Consider the following 19,895-nt stretch of genomic DNA (forward strand, 5'->3'; position numbering starts at 1 on the left):
AGAAAAATACCATATGAGATCGCTCATATGTGGAATCTAAAAAAACAAAAACAAAAACAAACAAACAAACAAAAACAAAGCGTAAATAAAGGACAGAAATAGACTCACAGACAGAGAATACAGACTTGTGGTTACCAGGGGGGTGGAGGGTGGGAAGGGATAGACTGGGATTTCAAAATTGTAGAATAGACTACACTGTATAGCACCGGGAAATATACACAAAATGTTATGATAACTCACAGAGAAAAAAATGTGACAATGAATGTGTATATGTCCATGAATGACTGAAAAATTGTGCTGAACACTGGAATTTGACACAACATTGTAAAATGATTATAAATCAATAAAAAATGTTAAAAAAAAAGAATAAATGTCCAGAAAAAATGCTCTTTTTAGGCAAAATGTTGAAATAATAGCTAATCAAAATTTCATCAGTGAAATTGAAATATATAAACATTATCTATGGTGTCTATAAAACATTCAAAGCACTATTTTCCAGCATTGTTTTACTAATTTCCAAGGCAGAAATCTCAAATTGTTTAAAAATAATCTAACCCTATTAATGGGTTCATCTTGTCTGCCATCCACCCCTCGAATGAAGATGCTATAGGTAATTATATCCTTTGCCCTTGAACTGCATAGCAAATAAAAATGTTTCAGTTTCCTAATATGACGGAAAATTGAGAAAAAACTTGGCCAGGTCTTTCCCTCTAGAAAAGATAAATAGAGTTGGCAAAAATTGCTTCCTTTCAATGCTCTGGTATCTGCAAGCTTACATCATACTCCCTGTAAGACATTATAACCCACGGTCTTTGCCTCAAAACATAAAGGAAGAGAAGCACTTATTCTAATACTACAAAAATGTAATGAGTACAATGTAAAAATCTCTTGCATTTCCAAAAACCCCATTTTTAGATATTAGATTTATATTTTACATTCCACTTCATTTTGTTCAAAATTAATTCTGTTGTAATTTGTGTTGGTTTCTCATTCTTACTGTTTCAATCTTATTTAGCTAAAAGCCAGCACAGGAAAAAAAAAAAAAACTCATTATACAAAGAATTCATGTATAATTTGAAAACAATGATCATATTTATATTTATGAATTTTTATTCAGAAAGCTATCAAAGTGAAATTATTTAAGGAAATAAAAGACAACATACTTTTTCTATTAGGGGACTTACCCTACATGGATGTAATGAAGGGCTGTGGAGTAGTTATATTTCTATTAAGTGGTGTTTATGTATATATGTCTAAGTAAATAGAATCTGAATTTTTTTATTTTAATATATTCAATTAATTTAGCAGTTATTTTAATAGATTGGAAAGTGGAAGCCTGTCAGCTGCAGTCCACCCTGTAATCGTATGAATTTAATTTTTTCTGGGTTCATACACAGTTGACTTTTACAATAAATTATAATAATCATCTATTATTCATTACTGTTTTACATCTAGCCTGAATCAAATATTAACTATGTAACTGGCCCTCACATAAATGAGCCAAATCAATTTAATATAAATTTTGCCAACACTTAATATAGCTGAAAAATTTGCATTAGTATTTTCTTTTACTATGTATGTTAGGTGACTATTAGTATTTTTAATCAGCTTTCACAGTGGTGGATAGGCTGTGTCTCCATAAGCATCAGCTTCTTCAGCCCACGTCTATCCTGAATCTCTTCCTATTACTTAAAACCTCTCTTCTGCAAGAATTCAGCGATCCGTGACTGGCCTTTTCTTCTTTCATTACCCTTCACCTTCCACTGACTCTCCACTGAAAACCTCTTGTTTTCAGAACATAAACGTAATTATATGTCCACCATCTTATAAAACTCCTTCAACTCTGGATTTCCCATTACTGTTACTTCTTTCTCTCCTTTTTAATAGCTAATCTTTAAATATTTCCTAATATCTTTTAAAAAAATGTGTGAGTATTGTTTTAAAAAAGACCTTCAGAAAGCTCAAAGAAGAAAACTGACTACTTACAGCACCACCAAGGATAGGAGTTCTTAACATCCACATATAAAAATAATGCATTCCTGCCTATGTGCGTAAAGAAATACATATTTTAACAGAAATAGGACCAAACCACACATACTGTTTAGACGTTAATATATTATATAATATTATTTGACAAGAGCAGAAAATTTCTGCTGTGTATGCTGCGATTTGGGTTCTGTCAGCATCATGCCAATTGGACTGTTCTTGCAATGTCACCACTGCTTTTCTAATTTTCCTGTAGAAGTGATTAGTTTTTATCACTCACTTTCCTGACCTTTCTCTTTACTATTGTGTGTCATTCCCAACTCAGTTTCTTCCCACCTCACTATGAGGCACTTGGATTAGATTCTGTTTCATAAGAATACGTACGTGTACTCCCTCTTCTCACTGCTTTCTTTGGTACAGGTCAGCAACATCGCTCACCCAGCTCATTGCAAAATCCACTCAAGCAGTCTATTTACCTCTGTCTTTTCATATTCACATCCACCCCAGGACAACCACCATTTCCTGAAAAGCATATTAAATTGTATCACTGTCCTGCTTAAAATCTTTTAAGGACTCAATTATCCATCCTTTGTGCACCTACAGCAACCTTTATATCTTCCTGATCTGATTTTCATTTCTTTCCTGCCTCATCTCAGTCCACTTTGTTTCCAGTAAAACCTATCCTTTAGCTGCCCTTGGTCTACACTGCTACTTGAAGAGAGGTACACATTTACCTCTTTGTATTACAGAAATTACATATCCTGTTACTTCTACCTGGAATACCCTTCCATTCCTGTTTACCTAGTGACTTACAAATGTTCAAGCTTCATCTGAAATCTTCCCACACCTTCACAATAAAGTAAGTTTTTCTTTCACTTTCTTAATATACTATGTATATATACTCACTGACAGGTAGATCATTGTTATGCAAAACTTTGATAGCTATCTCATCTGTACCTGTCTCTATACATTACAATATATTACAATTGATTCCACATATATCCTCTAACTCTGTAATTTGCATCTCTGTTCGGTTCTACTTGACACCAAATATTTTGTTATTTTCATTTTTGTAACCATAGTGCCTGGCATGCAATAAAACTAGTGGTGACTAATATTTACTGAGTAGTAATTCTTTGCATGGATTATAAATATATTCTTGCAATATATTTGAAAGTTCTTAAGAAGACCTATAATTTAGAAGTCCCACCCACTACAAAGAATTTAACTTGCCCAAATTTATATGGTTAGTAAGGGGCAAATATGGGATTTGAACTCTAGATTCTAAAGTCTCTTTCCTAACACTCAATATGTATTTATAATGAGTATATGAGTAATAAATTAGTATAAATGAGTATATGAGTGAATGAATGAATAAGAACATACGTTTTTCACAAACGTTTCATTTTTTAAAAAATCTCAACCAGAGTTTTTAAACGAGTCTAAATTTGCTCTTTGCTACATGATTCCCTATGTCTTCAATAAAGATAGTTGTATTATAATTAAGTCAGAAGTATACACCTGTAGTCAGAGTACTTTTGTACAATACCATCTAAGAGCACAAAAGAGAATTCTGTGCGAGTAGAAAGAAAACAAGGTCGTGATGTAGCATAAGTCTTTTCTCCCTCTTGCCAGCAGTCGGCATTTCAAACAATCAAACAATGGGCCTCCACAATAGGTATGCACAATGAAAGAATTTGTTCCTAGTATTGGCAGCCTTAATAATCATGCTTTGATGCAAATTTGTAACATCAAATTTATAAACATAAACACTGGGTAAAAACAGAGCAGCAATAAAAATATAATGCACAATAGTCCAGGGGAATTATCACTTCAGCCACTGTACCTCAGTGCATTCTGTCCCTGGATGAAGCACAGTGCACGTTCTCCAGTATGAGAGTGAGCTCAGCGTGCGTGGCCACATTTTTAAATACTGAAGATGCAATATGGGTAACAACTGGCAAAATCTTTGTAACTGAAGCTTTCTGATCTTTTCCAAAATTTCATCACCGTAATTTCATAAACAACATAAGCAACAGTATAACTTAGCATTGCGATGATGATGTTGTGTCGAGGCAAACAACTTTTAGTAAAACTGGAAAGTACCATCTCTCTTCAGGTGAAGTAAGTGTTATGCCATTGTGATGTCTCTGCCTACCACTTGCAGCTGAAAGAAATGCTTCCTCTAGAAGAAAAGTCTGTCATGCCCTAAAGTAAGTGATTTCCTCTTGGGAAAAGAAAGATACAGAGAAAGAATATGAAAAATGGTATTTCAGACCTTAAGTGGCAATGGCCTGAATAAGAATGTCATACTGATTCTTCCTAACACAAAGGGGAGAGAAGTTATCCTACAAGACAGATGATAACACAAGTAGTCAGAAATGGGAACATAATCATGCAAAACTGGTAATTACCAATGCCAGTTATACTATTTAGAAAATCAAAATATTTTTCAGACATCAAGGGAAAAATATTCAATCAGCTGGAAAAAAGTTGTGCCCACACGTCCCATCAGCACATTTATTTTAGTAAGCACCTACGTGTTCTCTCACTGACATGCAATCAAGAAGTAAATTTGGCCATGTGGGAGGCTGTGTGGGCAATAAAGAAAAATAAAACAACAAGAAATATTATTTACAGTGTCATTAAAACATAGGGAAATAAGCTAATGGTTTGGATCTCTTCAATTCACATTTTCCCTAAAAATACATACAATGGTCTACTTCAGAGCCAAGAGCCACACAGGGGTGTGCTTATTATTGATATTATCAACAATTAAGTGGTAGGTAAGATTGATGTAAGAAATTTAGATACTCAAGAAAATGAGACTTGTTTATCTTAGAATTCTGCATACAGCACTTGGAACAGGAATGCAATCATTTGTCAGGCAAGATTAATTCAGTAGTTTAGTATCAGAAATATATACCAAAGACAAGCAGCAAAACCTATACAGTTAGGTGACGTTTAACATAAATCTCTCCCCCACATCCTAATACTCCTCTTTCAACTTTACTGAAGCCCTGTATATAAATGTGGACTTCTCTTTGACTATCAAAAACCACCTCCACAGTTACCCTCACTTCAGCTTCCTTTACAGCATCTCAAATTAAAATAATCATCATCATTATTAATAATATCATTATTATGATTTCTCATTTCTCAAGATTTCTACTTAATTATATAAGCCTGTCTCTTCCAGATAATAAAATCTATGATTTCATTAAGATAATTTATACTAGAGAGTATATGACTGATGGATTATTTCCCTAAGTGACTTCTTGAGGTAGAAGAACTTCATTTGGAGATAGAAATCCTAAAAAGTACATTTAAGTAGAAGTATATGAATATTTAACTCGTTATATGCAGGGGACAGAGACTTTAAATCATAGTGTTTTTATGGACACATATATAAAACAAACATGAAACAGAATGAATCTGAAGTTGCAAAATCAGATATCCTCGAGGGCCAGCAGGATATAATTTAAAAAAAAAAAAAAAGGAAAGCAGATTTGAGAACACATGTCCCATCTAAGCAAAGGAAATTATTGCCAAATAGAAACATGGTTCTCGTGTTGCAAATGTTCCAATTTTTCAAGATAAACTGGTATTTAGACTTATGAAAAATATGCTAATGTTAAACATTGGCAACTAACTTATTGTTTAAAAAAATTCTTATGAGACAAAAAACTTCAATGAGCCCAAATTCTAGGATGGAAACTATATAGAAGTGGAAACTACACAGACTGATATATCCTGTGGCTCATTTTTGTGTACATTGTGCAAATCTCTCTAGGTCTCTCTAGGTTTTCTTGATAGGAAAATGAAAGGATTCTGCTGGACCAAACTGCTCCATTCCAAACCTCTAATTCTTTGCAGCTTATTTTATAAATGCCTTTCATCTACATTTTGTTTCATCATAGAGTATGTAGATGTCAGATCTGCCACTGGATTAGATAGAGCATGTGACTAGATATTTATTATTTTATTCAACAACATGGACAGGCACTGTTCTAAGCACTGAGTATGTGGTTGGGAACAAAACTTAGGAACACCCTCCATGGGAGTTCTATCCCAGAGCATGGAAACAAATAATAAACAAATGGAGAAAAGACCCTCTATTCAGTAAGTGATATTGGGAAAGTTGGACAGCCTCATGTAAATTAATGAAGTTAGAACACTCCTTCATGCCATACACAAAAATAAACTTAAAATGGCCTAAAGGCTTAAATACAAGTTATGACACCATAAAACTACTAGAAGAGAACATAGGCAAAACATTCTCTGACATAAATCACAGCAGTGTTTTCTTGGGTCAGTCTCCCAAGGCAATTGGAATAAAAGCAAAAAGTAACATATAGGACCTAATTAAATTTATAAGCTTTTGCACAGCAAAGGAAACCATAAACAAAATGAAAAGAACCTACAGACTGGGAGAAAATAGTTGCAAATGACGTGACTGACAAGAGGTTAATTTCCAAAACACACAAATAGCTCATACAACTCAATAACAACAAACCAAACACCCCAATCAAAAAATGGGCAGAAGATCTAAATAGACATTTCTCTAAAGAAGGCATACAGATGGCCAACAGGCACATGAAAAACTTCTCAGCATCACTGATTATCAGGAAAATGCAAATCAAAAATCCCAATAAGGTACCACCTCACACTGGTCAGAGTGGCCAACATGTCCACAAATAATAAATGATGGAGAGGGTGTGGAGAAAAGGGAACCCTCCTACATGGTTGGTGGGAATGTGAATTGGTACAGCCACTATGGACAACAGTATGAGAGTTCCTTAAAATCTGAAAATAGTTACCATACGATCCAGCAATCCTATTCTTGAGTATATATCTGGAAAAAAACAAAAACTCTGATTCAAACAGATATGGGCACCACAATTTTCACAGCAGCACTATTCACAATAGCTAAGACATGGAAGCAAACTAAGTGTCCATGGACAGATGAATCAATAAAGAAGATGTGGGGTGTGTGGGTGTGTTTGTGTGTGTATCTCACACAAAGGAATATTACTCAGCCATAAAAAAGAATAAAATATTGTCATTTGTAGTAACATGGATGGACCTAGAGATTATCATACTGAGTGAAGTAAGTCAGGCAGAGAAAGACAAATATTATATGATATCATTTATATGCAGAATCTAAAAAAATAATTCACATCAACTTATTTACAAAACAGAAACACACTCACAGACATGGAGAACAAACTTATAGTTACCAAAGGGGAAAGGGGAGGGGAAGGGAGAATTTTGGTGTATGGGATTAACAGATATACACCACAATATATAAAATAAACAAACATCAAGGATTTATTGTGTATCACAGAGAACTATTTCAACATCTTATAATAACTTATAATGGAAAAGAATCTGAAGCTGTACACCTGAAGCTAACACAATATTGGAAGTCAACTAGAGTTAAATTTTTAAAAAAATGAATTAGAGATTTTGAAATTCATTACTTTGCTGTCCATCCTTAATTGGAATTCTTCCTGAAGAATTCCTTGTCTCTATACCATTCTAAAACCATGGAATATTGCAAAACATCTACTATGAGCGCATTTGTATAGTAACTCTCTTATTCCTACCTGACAAGTTATGGTTAGAGTAATCATTTCCATTATTTGAGCAGATTTTGACCTAGCAAATGGTCATATTCTGGGGAAGAGTTTAATACCATTGATCCTCTCTGATATTTTCCTGTTTCAGTCTTATGACATGAGCCATCAACCAAAGAGTCATTCAGCTTTTCTAGAGAAGATTCTGATAAATCTTTCTGAGGTATAAGCAGTTTGTGAATAGAAAGTGCAGCATCATGGGTTTTCCTATCGTCAGGTAGTGGGAAAAGAGCAGCAATATTACCATAATAAACGCAAATTCATGAGGAGAATGTAATAGATTGTATAGGAGACAAGACTACTTACAAAAACAGTTACGTATTTTCAGTGAGCAAAAAAATTTTTACACAATGAAGACTATCATGTTTACAGAAGACTCTAAACCAAAATGGCAGAAACCTCCACTAGTTTAGCTGCTGTAGCCTATTTCCTCCAAATAATATGGGTAATTTTTTGCCACTGCATCAAAGAGAGGCTGTCATGTGCTATTGCTATGTTATAGTCCCACCTAATTGAGTTAGAATTTAAGGGCTTTTCCAGACCTATCATGAATAAAACAGTAGAAAGGTTTGTAATAATCAGTTAGGCTATAATGTGAAGTTGTTGAAGAGTTAATTTTAATTAGAAAAGACTGTGTTAATGTTTAGGCATCCAAGGAAGAGGCTAGGTTATAGAAGACTTAGTTTAAATCATGCAGTGGTACACGAATTTCAGAAAATGTTGAGAACCTATTGCCTGCAGAAGCCAGGAAGACCCTGAAGTCCTCTGAATTACTCTTAATCACTCTCCAAGGAAAATTTTGAACTGGTTTTAGCTTATCTGGAGTACAGGATCTAACACTTCCAGATAAACTGTGCCCTAGGTAATACACTTCAACAAAATGATCTCTTGTCTTTGGCAAACTTAGGTCTTTTTAACTAAAATTGTGAACAGATAAATGGGATCAATCTTAGATGTCTGTTCTCTTTAGGAAACAACACAAGGTCATGCATGTATTGGGTAAAAGTAGAAATGGGGAAATTTAGGATTCTTGAGGACTTGGTTAAGTACATGAATAGCAGGACACTGCCTTAGTAACCCTTGGGGTAATAATAGCCCAGGTACATATTTCTTTTACTTTCCCAGAGAAAGCAAACAAGTACCAACTGTTTTGATCTAAAGGGACACTGAAGAGAATATGTACCCTCTGGAGGTTTCTAATATAAAAATGTATTTGGGTTTGCTACTTTGGAGAATCTGGGAACCTGAAAATGATTACTGTATATATGGCTCTGAAACTCTGAACAAATCTATGTGCTGTCAGGGAAAACAAGTGTTGCAAGGACTGATTACAAACTATGATGAGTCCTATAATTGAGCTTCCAGTTTCAGAGAATATTATGTAAGTTTAAGTAGACGTTTGATAGGTTCAAACCTAATAATCTTGTTGCTTCCCACAAGAAATCTGACACTTCTATGATCTTTAATTTGGGCTTGACTTAGACCTGTTTGGTAAACTATGGCTTATTGGTCAAATCCAGCAGGTTGCCTCTTTCTGTAAATAGTTTTATTGGAACGTAACCACACTCATTCATTCACATCTTGTTTGGGGCTGATTTCGCACTACAAAGGCAGAATTAAGAAGTATTTACAGAGACCTTGTGGCCCAGAAACCTGAAATGTTTTGCTCTCTGGCTCTTCACAAAAAGAGTTTGCTGATTCCTATCGAGAATAATCGGAGCAAGACTTTTTAAACTCAAATTAGTAACTTCTTAAAGCACTGTCAAGTTTTAAAAGCTCTCGGACTCAAGCATTTTCAAGCTTAAAAAAATAAGAAGCAAAAAGTGAAAAAAGTAAAGAAGCAAAAAGTTATCATGGCCTTTATAATTACCAGAAGGTTTCTAGCTGCATTCCCGGAGAAAGGAGGGAATTGGAGGAAGACAGTCCTTCTTAGAGAATTGAATTTAAGAGTTTATCCTTTATCAGAAATACAAACTGAATTCATTCTCCTTACAAAAGCACTGAATAGACAGAAAATATTTTTAATTGTGATGACAGTTCTCTCGGTCTCTGGATGCACTGTTTTTGTGGTCTCAGGGTACTGTGTTCTCCCTTTAACACTTCTGCACAATATTTAATAAACCTCAGAGTGTAGTGAGATTCACATTATTTTAGGAAGCACTTGTTATCCAGTGACTTACTGCTATTATGGTTTTGTTTTCTACTGATTTATGCTATTAGTTAAAATTACATATATTTTTAATGTGAAGATTTATTAGGCCCTGTTAGTCAAATAGACAGCAACTATCATGCACTCAATTTAAAATGTATCATGCTAAATAGCCCTTAATTTTCCGTTCAACTAAAATAAATACATGACAAATAGTGAAACCAAAAAAAAAATCCATCTGTCTAAAAATTATTGAGGAATTTTTATAAGCCAGGTACAATGATAGTACTATACATATAAAATGTCATGTTTAATTATTCACTATCCAATCTAGTTGATGTATTTTTTCTTTTACAGATGAATAACTTGAGATTTAAGGAGATTATATAATGTATCCAAAGTTAGACAACTGGTAGATCTCAGATTCAAAGCCAAGCAGTGGAACTCCAAAGTCTGAGCCCTTAACACTCAGCTCTACTGTCTCCCAAGCAAAATGAGAATGAGAAAATCTTATTTAGGCAAGGACATATTAAAATGTTTTAAAAATAATCCAAAAGTGCCAATGAACAACTGTGAAAAAAAAGAGGCTGATTTCATTGAAGAAGAATGGGAAGGGTAAGAAAGCAAAGCAGAGAGTAACCAGTTCACACATTTGTAACACAATTAGCAATTTAACCCTAGGATGCTCTACTCTGTTACCGTCGGATCAGTGGGAGACTTGGATGCAATCCTACTCTTTTAAGAGTCATCAACTGAAACATAATCCTACTCGTTAAGGTTTATGCCAAATAAGTAATGCTAGACCAGTGACAGGGCAATGGAACTGGTTTGAGGATAATCCTCTCATGCCATATTTTCTAACAAAAGGATGCACCAGTATTGAAAATCATCCATCTCTAGGTTGTATACGTGTGTGTGTTGTTGGGGGAGGTGTAGGATACAGGGGATGAAGGAAAGGACGATAAGAGATTTCGTATTTTCACTCGGAATCCTAGAAGAGGTGTCAGGAGTTCACACTTGATTACCTTAACAGAGGTTAAATACAAATGTAAATGAGATTCTGATCATAACACATGCTTCTGTTTCAAGGATGCAGATATAGGTTAAGGGAGTTTTTGTACCTAAACCACCATGGTTATTTTTTGATAAAGCACATACTAAATTTGTAATAACTAACTATATCGTATTTACCAAAAGGCAGATTGATTTAATCTCCTTTGGTCTTCTAGTTAACTAGCAAGATAAGTTAGGAGTATCATAAAAATCACTTTTTTTTTTTTCCTAAGATAATTGCCTTAAGTTCAGAAAAAGTCTGGAGGCCATAATTAAATCACTTCTCTTCTTACTTATCGCTCGGCTCCAGTCTGTCTCCCTGATTCTCAAAAATCAAAGGAAAAAAAAAAAAAGATATCCAAACACAAATGACACGTCTAAACTAAAAGGCATTCACTTTTGCATGTTCTAATATAGGGACTCATTGTTGGCAATCCTTTTTATCTTAAAGTCTGGAATCCTGTATAATTGCAATCCCAGCCAGAACAGTTTTGGATTATTGAATTTGTATCTTGATAGCATATTATTAGAGGGGTATGGATGAGTGCCATGTGCCAAGGCTTATCAGATGAGAATAATGAGGTGACCCGACATCAGATCTAATATAAAAGGAAAGGGAAGATAGACGTGGACTGGAAAGAAGAATAGGACCTGTTTTGAATTGTTGAAGATCTGTCACAAAACAGAAGGGGTACTCTTGCCTGTGATGCTGGACAACGGAGATTTAAAAGATGAGTCTTACACAGTAACATATTCTGAAAATACAAGGGAAAATTTTATACTGAAATAGGCTACGTTAAGCATTTCTGAGTGTCTTTTCACTAAACATATTTATATAATTCTATGTTGTATGGTAACTTGTCTTGAGCTCTTGGGTTTAGAATTTGGATTACTTCCCTCCAAGATTAAGTATCTTAGTAAATTGAGCTAACATCCTGTCCCTGTGAACATAGAGTTATTATGAATATGACATGATAACTTGTAAAAAATGGATTTTTCTTTTACAAACTTACATTCTGTTCTGCTAATCCATGAAGCAGTATAACATAGACATTAAGAAAACAAATTTTGAAGTCCGAATCACCAGTGATTAAATAACTCATATAAGCTGTGTAATCTTATGAAAATTACAAAGTTTTCCTGAACCCATGTTGCCTACACTATAAAATAAAAATAACTTCCTTATAGAGCTTTTGAGAATTAAAAAGATGGTGAATCAAAATCATGACACAGAACAAAAACAATAAATATAGTTATTTCATTTTTAGATTGGGTTATTTATTTGATATTGAATTGTATGAGAGGTTTATTTTAGATATTAACCCCTTGTCAGTTGCCTTATTTGCAAATACTTGTCTCCTACCCTGTAGACTGTTTCTCCATTTTGTCAATGGTTTTCTTTTCTGCACAAAATTTTTTAAGTTTAATTAAGTCCCATTTGTTTATTTTTGCTCTTATTTATTTTGCCTTCGGAGACTGATCCAAGAAAATATTCCTACAGTTTTTGTCAAAGAGTGTTCTGCCTATGTTCTTTTCTAGGAGTCTTATGGTTTCCATTCTTACATTTAGGTCTTTAAAACACTTTGAGTTTATTTTTGTAAATGGTGTGAGTGACTTCTAATGTCACTGTTTTACATGTGGCTGTCCAGTTTTCCCAGCACAACTTGCTGAAGAAACCCTTTTTTCTCCATTGTATATTCTTGTCCTCTTTGCTGTAGATTAACTAACCATGGGTGTGTGGATTTGTTTCTGGGCTTTCTATTCTGTTCCATTGATCTATGTGTCCATTTTTGTGCCAGTACCATGTGGTTTTGATTACCATGGATTTGTAGTATAGTCTGAAGTCTGGCTGAGTTATGCTTCCAGCTTTGTTCCTTTTACTCAAGATGGTTTTTGCAATTCTAGGGGTTTTGTGGTTCCACATGAATTTTAGCATTATTATCTAGCACTGTGAAAAGTGTCACGGATATTTTCATAGGAATTGCATTAAACCTGTAGATTGCTTTGGGTAGTATAGTCATTTGAAAAATATTAATTCTTCCAATCCAAGAGCAGGGGATATCTTTAAATTACTATTTGTCATCTTTAATTTCCTTTAGCAATGTTTTATAGTTTTCACAGTGTAGATTTTTCACTTCCTTGGTTAAGTTTTTTTTCCTAGGTATTTTATTCCTTTGATGCAATTTGAAATGAGGTTTTTCTGTTTAATTTTCTTGTTGTGCTATTTCATTATTAGTTTATAGAAACAACAGATTTCATTGTATTAATCTTGTATCCTGCAACCTTGGTGAATTCATTTACTAGTTCTAATAGTTTAGAGGCAGAGACTTTAAGATTCTCTATAACATCATCTTCAAATAGCTATAATTTTACCTCTTCCCCTCCAATTTGGATGCCTTTTATTTATTTTTCTTGTCTGATGTGGCTAGGATAAACATAGAACCATCACTATAGCCACCTATTTCAAAAGATTTTATTTTGGTTACTGTAATTTTCAAATGCAACATTTCATCTGATTCCTTACAGCTTCTATTTCTAAATACACTCTATTTATCTCTTTGCTTCAAGAGCATTCATAATTGCTTGAGGGAGTATTTAAGCCCTTTGTCAGATAATTCTAACATCCATGCCATCTCAATGCGGGTATCTGTTGATTGCATATTCTTATGTGAATTAAGACTTTTCCTTGATCTACATATGCTGAATATTTTGAATTATGGGTGGAAATTTCGAATATTATGAGACTTGAGAATGTTGACATTTAAAGCCTCTAGAGAATGTTGATATTTCTATATTAATTAGACAATTAACCAGGCTATATTCTGGGATTCAGTTACACAGCCTTCTGTGGGCTGTAATTCTAACAATAGTTTAGTTTTCAAAAGTTTGGCAATGCTATTTCAATAAAACAATTTTATAATAGCTTTTAAAAATATTAAAAATACAAACAGCAAGTCCAGACTTGCATTATCATATATTTGAATATATATTATAAGGTCAGTGCAATCAAGTCACAGTGGTGTTGGTGTTGATATTAGCAATTAGAGTAATGGAATGAGTCAAAAACCCAGAAAGAAATAAAAGTTTTTATGAGGATATATAACATGACAAAGGTTATAGTTCAATTCGGTAGAAAAATTATTAACAATTTCACATAAAATAGGGCAAATAGAAAAATTAACTATGATCAAATAGAACATCTTAAGAAAATTCAGATATTTAATTATCCAAGAATATAATTCTGTAATTTATATTCTTAGTAAAATGTGTGATCATATTAAGAGATACTGACAAATTAATATGAATATTAATTTCTGTTAAAATTATTTTGGACCAAGAAAAATTAATATGTTTTGTTCAAAATACATTTTTTCAAATTTTATTTACCAAACAAAGTTAATTATGTTTGTTTGCATAATTGTGATAGTCTATCTGAAGAAATCAAAGAATTAGTGAGTGGAGTAACAGAATTAATCAAATCATGCAGGCAATTTGTTCAGGAGTTGATTTTTCAGTAATGGAGAGTAAGCTCTCTCTCAACATCAACAAATATATAAGACACCTTAGAATCAACTAAGCAACAAATGTGTAATATCTATAAGAGAAAACTATAAAAATTTATGAAGCATTGTAAATAAAAATTGAAGAAGATGAGTAATATGACATATTGCTGGAAAAGAAACTCAATATAACAACTTATCCCCAAATTAAATCCTAAATGTAAAACATTCACAATCAGGATTGCAATAAAAATCTTATTTCTTCAAAATTTGGTTAGCTGAATACAAAACTAACCTTTAAGAATAAACATTTGAAGCTAGTTATGGAATTCTGAACAGAAAGGAATAATTTGGGAGACTTGTTCTACCAGTTAATAGCAATTTTTAATTTTAAACCACAAATGAAATAAAATAATAGTTTCTAGAAATTAATAGAATAAAACACTGGGTTAGATTCCAGAACAGTCAAGTTACATGTAAAAATTTAGCATATAATAGAAGTAGCAATATAAATAAATTATCAATCAAAATATTTTTAAATAATTAGCATGTACCTAACAGAGTTCAAGAAGTCAGCAGATACAATGATGGAAAAGCGAAATGTAACAAAGAACAAACCAGACTCCATATTGGATCTATTCCTTTAGCTTTAACCCTTGCCCTCTACTGACTGTGCTTAGTCATGCTGGCTCTGCACTTTCATAAAAGAATGTTGACTATAGCCTGAAATACACAGGACAGTCCACTCTCAATGCTCTGATCTTTAAAGGTCTAACACTTTTCCATTCACACAGAGATAAAAAGTTGCAGGACAGAGAATAATATTTGCTTTGTTGGAGGTTTATAGAAATATTGTGACCAGACCGATGTGGAAAGCTGCAAGAACAAAAGATTCTTGCACCAAGAAGCTTGCAACAACCAGCCACACCCTCACCCCTTTTAGTATAAAAAGAAGCTTGAATTCTAGCTAGGGTAAGATGGTTCTTTGAGACACTAGTCCATCATTGTCTCAGTTCTTCTGGCTTTCCAAATATAAGTTGCCATTCCTTGCCCCAGCAACTCATCTCTTGATTTGTTAGTCTATCCTACCACAAGCAGTATGTGCATGGACTCCATAACAAAACTAGCAGAATTTCAGCCTTTCGAGAGGAACTTACATTTTGGTGGAGGAATACAGGCCAAAAAAAAAAAAGAATACACATGAAATTATCTTATGTACGAAGTGCTTTACAGAGGATAAAACAGGGTAATCTATCAGAGAACACTTTTGTTTAGTGTGGAAGGAGAATATCTGTGAGAAGGTAACTTCCAGATTTACCTCTGACTTTAAGGAAGGAAGGAGCTGTAGAAAAATCAGAGGCAAGAAAATCTTAAACATAAGTGAAAATAAGTTCAATGTTCGTAAATAAGAAGGAACTGGGTGTGTTCAAAGGACAGGGGAAAAGTGCAGGCTACATACAGCAAAACGAATAAGATAAGGAGTAGAGTGGAAGGAAATGAGGCCATGAAGGTAGCCAGGACCAAATTATGAAGGTTTTTACAACATCTAAAACACAGTGGATTTCTGCTGCATCATCAAAAGCCATTAGAAAATTTTAGGCAGCAGAGTGTGTGGCAGAGAGGGCTATTTTTTTTTTTTTTTTGAAGTGTAGACAGTTTACAATGTTGTGTCAAATTCTGGTGTCTATTTTCTGAGAAATATTATTTTATTTTTCCTTTTAAGTATATCAGTTTGTATTAGAGTACAGAGATGCCTGGAATATAGTGTACTCTCCCCAACCTCCTGTGCAGCTAGGTATAACTTATGCCTAAGTTCTGGCCAATGAAATTTGGAAGTTAGGCAACCATCTGAGATCCTGAAGTTGAATTGTTGTGTTGAGGATGACAGAGCAACACAATAGAGAGTGTCTGGATTTCTCATTATTTTGGAGTTGCCCCATTTCTGGACTGCCTACATGTTTGCAAGGAGAAAGAAACTTCTATCTTGTTTAAGTTACTATTATTGTGATACTGTGGATGTTATGGTTCAATTTGATCCTAAAGGTACAAAGTATTACGACTTGATTTCTTACTAACTGTTCTCTGAGTGATAGTAAGATAAGCTCAGGAGAGATGATGGTGATTTGGTCTACTGTTGTAGCTGGGAAGATGGCAAGAAGCATTTTGATTTGGGATGTATTTTGTAGGAAGGATTTTTGGATTTTATTAATGGATTGAATTTACAGCTGACAAAAAGAGAATGGTTTAGTGGTGATAATGTTTTGGGCCTGAGAAACTGTGTGGACACTGGTACTATTTACAGAGTTAAGGAAGGATTTGGTTAACAATTATGCCAAGGACAAAGAAGGGAGTTGAAGTACAAGTCTATAGCTCTCTTTCGGCTTTGTTAAATTTGAGATGCCTATTAGACATTCATGTGAAGATGCTGGGTAGGCAGTCTCATAATCAAGTCAGGATATCAGGGCTAGAAATTAAAAATAAAGTGTATAATTAATAATTGAAGCAATGAGATTGAATGTAATCATTTTGGGAAAGAGCACAGCAAAAAGAAGAGATTCTGCAGCTGAACTCAAGGTACTTGGGCCATTAAAGAATGTTAGAGAAGATATGAAATCAAAACGCAACAGCCAACAAGGTAGAGGGGAGAAAAAGCTAGTGCTATCTCAGAAGAGAAACCTAGAGAATAACTTTTTGTTCAAAAAAGAAAAAAGATCAATTGTGCAACACACTTCAAAAAATAGAGTAAAACCACAGCATTGAAATGGCCATTGATAGTTATTAATAATTCAGTAAATTGTATTACGATCAAAAGCTACCAACTAAAATCACTGTTATATCCATGTTTATAAATTCCAGCTCAATTAAATATTTAAATGTAATGTTATAACGGAAATATTTTGAAGGTTATCTAATTTTACCCTAGAAAATTAGCCAACAGATTTCTCTCATTAAACTCTGCTTTGGCAGATATTCAAAAGCACTACCTTACTTTACAATATTTTACTTTGCAGTAGGAGGTGTAAACTAACCACCAAGTCTGGAAATAAAACTAGTATTTTATAGTACTCTGAATGAGTATGAAATTGCAGAGTTGAAATGGGGATATGGAAAATCAATAGGACCAGTGCAGTAATAAAGGCAAGAAATGAAAATGGCTCATGGCTCGTACAAGGGTGACTGCGGTAGAGGTGGTGAAAAGTGGTCAGATTCCTAACTTATTTTGAACAAGAGGCATAGTCAGAGGTAAAAAAATATATATATATATGGGTATGGTCATTGCTAAATAGCCTAGCTGGCTTCTCAGAGGCTTGGAATATAAAGAAGAGGAGTCTCAGATACAAAGTCTAGGGGAAGGCACGTGCACAAACATTTGGGAGTGGGGACAAAATATAAAGATTTTTGCACCATATATTAATTCCCACCAGAAATAATCTCCCATAGAAGATGAAATCAACAGCTGAGTAGATAAAAGTGCTTTGACCACTTGCCCTCAGCCAGCCTTTTTTATCACCTAGCTCAGAACAATGAGAGGGGTCTGACAAGAATTGCCATGGTGGGAGAGATGGAGATTATCCCTGGGTCCAGCATCACAGCAGCACACTTATATCCAAGCTTCCAGCAACAGACACCTATTCTGAAATGTGGTTTGATCACCTGGTGGCAAGTTTACTACGTGGGAACCCGTCTCTCCCAGAATCAATATGTTCTTACAGAAGCAGACATTTATTTCAGGTATGTTGCTTCCTTTTTTGCCCTCAGATCTTTAAGAAATTTGCTGGATAATGGAGCTGTAATAACAAGTATAAAGTCCTAAAAGGAAATTCTCTGAAAAGCATTGCATGAATGGTTAGCATCCTTGAAAAACAATAATTAGTATTTAGGACCTATTAGGGCAGGGTTTGACAAAGTTTTTCTGTGAAGGGTTAAATAATAAATATTTTAGTCTTTGTGGGTCAAGAAGCAAAATGTGGAATATTATGTAGAGACTTACATAACATGAGAAATAACAAATATCTAAAAACTTTACTGCTGAAATTAAAATGCAATAATAATAATATAATAATAAATAGGGTTTTTAAAAATACAAATACATTAAAGATTAGAATGAAATTTTTAGGGGGAAAATATTTTTTCTAATTGAGGTTCAAAGTCTCTTTTCTTTGTCTTAAAAACTGATTGCCAACACTCATCTGTTAATGCTGATCTGTAGAGAGATTTAACACATTTCATACTTGAAAATGTCTTTTCTCATAGACAAGTGACAAAGGTGGCACTTACAATGCTGTCATGTCATAACATTCTTACTATAATTTGTAATGCCATGAGCAACAGTGCAAAGAAAACACCATATAAGGTCTCTTTCTCAACTACTCAATTCTGATGGTATAGTGGGAAAGAATCCTTACACAAGATTTAAAAGAATAAATGTATCTGGATTCCAATAACATTATATTTATAAATACTGACCTTTTAATTTAGTATAATTTTCAAGTATCCAGAAACTTTCTGATTTTTTTTTTCAACATTGTAAAAACAATTCTTAGTCCTCAAGCTACCAAAAACTGATGGGGAAGTGAAGAAGGATGCTGGATTTGACCTGTTTGTTAAACTCTGCATTAGAAGAAATATTAAAATAGGCACTTGTTGAAAAGCCAGGAGGGTCAGAAATGCCAGCAGGAGGCTGAGAATCTGATGCAAAGTCTAATACACAGTCAGATGTCAGTATGGTCCTGAGGAGAAAGACAGTTGCAGAAGAGGAAGAGAAAGAACAGGACAGAAACAATACTTGAAGAGATACTGTCTGAGAGTTATCCAACCCTGATGAAAGATATAATCCTACGCATTCAAACAGCTCTGTTGAAACCTAAACAAGATTGATACAATGAAAACCACATGAGGAACATTATCATATGACTTATGAAAACCAAAGATCAAGAGAAAAATCATAAACTTGACTACAGGGAAAATATAAGACACATTCTCCTCAAAGGAGCAATGCAAGGCATACAACTTACTTCTCAACAAAAATAAAGGAAGTCATAATATAAGGGAATAACAATTTTAAAATTTTGAAGGAAATGCACTGTCAACTCCAAATTTTATATCCAGTAAAAAATATTATTCAAAAGTAGATGTATAAACTTTAAGCTTTTGCACAGCAAAGGAAACTATAAGCAAAACAAAAAGACAACCTACAGAATGAGAAAATATCTGCAAAAGATGAAACTCACAAGGGCTTAATCTCCAAAATATATAAACAGCTTATACAACTTAATAACAAAAAAACAAACAACCCAATCCAAAAATGGGCAGAAGACCTAAACAAGCAATTCTCCAGTGAAGACATACAAATGGCCAATAGGCACATGAAAAAATGCTCAATATCACTGATTATCAGAGAAATGCAAATCAAAACTACAATGAGATATCACCTCACACCAGTCAAAATGGCCATCATTTAAAAGTCCATGAATGATAAATGCTGGAGAGGGTATGGAGAAAAGGGAACCCTCCTACACTGTTGGTAGGAATGCAGTTTGGTGCAGCCATTATGGAAAACAGTATGGA

Source organism: Camelus dromedarius, chromosome 20 (genome assembly GCF_036321535.1).
Source record: "Camelus dromedarius isolate mCamDro1 chromosome 20, mCamDro1.pat, whole genome shotgun sequence".
Classification (NCBI taxonomy): Eukaryota; Metazoa; Chordata; class Mammalia; order Artiodactyla; family Camelidae; genus Camelus; species Camelus dromedarius.